Here is a 2,140-nt window from a genome sequence, read left to right as displayed (position 1 = left end):
TTTGCTTCATTTCAGGGAATGCAAAGTAGAATGTCCTACAATATTTTTTTTATTTCGCTTCTTTGCTTCATTTTGGAGAATGCAAAGTAGAATTCTACATCGTAGTCAGCTGACAAATAGAATGAATATCCAAAAATTCTTTTTCTACCGTTACTTTCTGTGGAAATTTGTTTCGCATAAAAACCATGTTTTGCTTTGTTCAATTTGCAACGAAATTGAAGTCAGTCAATGAAGTGAAGTACAAGAGTGAGGAAGTACAATTTTAAGCTTAATTAAATATAAAGGTATGTATGTACATACCGATTTTTAAGTAAAATCTAAATACCTAAATACATAGATATGTATGTATAAAAACTGATTTATACAATTTTAATAAGACTAAGACATTTTCTGATTTCAATTTAATATAACTAAGTATGTACTTATCTAGGCATTCTACATTAGTTTCTCTGTAAGGCATTCTTTGTTCGCTTCTCTGGATTCTGTTTATCCATGCGTTCTCCCTTCGTTTCAAGGTAATGCTGGGGGTAAGGGCTTAGCGCCAATGACATGCCCATGTTAAAAGAAGGCCTTCTTGAAGCCAAAGGGTAAGCGATTCCCATCGCCTAGCTCGTTTCCACTTTCCTTTCTGTGGTAATCGTGTTTTTTGCTGGGTATGTACATACCTGCACTCTAAAAAGTGCATGTAAAACTACTACTGAAAAGTGTTTATTTTTCCACCAGAATCTGCGCAAATATACGCACAAGATATTCAAGATTTGATTTTGAACATGAGTTGCTTAAAATGTTCACATTAAATGTTTAATATTACAAACATTTTGAAAGAAAAAATATATTTTTTACAAATAATAAACATTAAGTGCTCATATTTACTCAATTTTAAACACTTTGTGTGTAATTTTTCTCTAAGTGACAAATTTGTTATGTAAAAGTAAACAGACAGTGTTTAATTTTGCACACATTAGGAGAGGAAACTGGTTACCCCTCTTTATATACGTAAATTTAAACAAAAATTTTTTAGAGGAAATTTTAAACATTTCATGCGTAAAGTGTGAAATCCTGAGCAATATATGTTTAGAACTCAAAAAACAAATTTGAAATTGGTTCTACACCACACATATGATAATTAAAAGTAAACAAGCAGTGTTTAATTTAATTTACACGGTGTGTAAATTTGCATTCATTAAGAGGGGTAACTAGATACCTATCTATATGCACAAATTTAAACAAAAAATTTTTTAGAGTGCCACAAGAACACAAATTTTAAACTTCAAATTCCGTTTGCAGTTAAAGTATGAAAGTTATCCAAAACCAAATTGCATTTTTGAATTTGGCGTCCTCAATTTTACTAAGCAGTGAATTTTAATTTAAATCCATCCATAATTCTATTTTTGCCCACAATTCGAATCGAATAATTTTTCTTTACATTTTACTCTAAATTTTCAAACTTTGTTTAGGTATGTATATGGATTCCGAAACCAGCAACAAAATACACTTAGCTTGCTGTTTTTTCGCGGGTACTATTACCTGTCCGTGCCGTGGTGTGGATGTAATTATAAATTTTGTGAAGAGAGCAGATATTCATTGGGTGAAATTACGCCAAAAAAATTATTGCTGATTGTGTGAGGGGGTTTTCAACATGAGAAAACTCCAAATAAGAAGGCTACCTTGAGAATGTTGTAAAAATGAAGAAGTTCTCAAAGATGGACGGGAAGTGGAATCCTTCAAAGGTACGCTTTGCAATTCAGCTCGGTCCGGATGCTATTCACTGCATTTTGCTTGACCGAAATCCGAGTCAGAAAATAATCCGTTGAATACCACTCGTGCCTTAAAATTAATCCGATATTTTCATTATGTTTCCCTGCCTTGGAATGTTAGTAAACGTTTTTGCGGGGTAAAAGTCCCGAGCCCAAAGTTATGGAAAATGTTCTACAAATGTGTGATGCTATTTGCAACTGAATATTTATGTGCTGCTTTCGCAAAAGATCGAAAAATATATGTAAAATAAAGATACTGTTTCAGGGCTAATAAATCTAGGACCATTGAAATCGGTTTTAAAATCCTCTAGCTTTTATGGAAAAAATTGGCAAACTTTTTTTTGTCCCGTATGCGGCTGCATAAATATGGTCACCGTATGTGT

This window comes from Rhagoletis pomonella, unplaced genomic scaffold (genome assembly GCF_013731165.1).
Source record: "Rhagoletis pomonella isolate Grant_MI unplaced genomic scaffold, Rhpom_1.0 Rhpom_scaffold_00010, whole genome shotgun sequence".
Classification (NCBI taxonomy): domain Eukaryota; kingdom Metazoa; phylum Arthropoda; class Insecta; order Diptera; family Tephritidae; genus Rhagoletis; species Rhagoletis pomonella.
Note: the sequence above shows the minus strand (reverse complement) of the source record.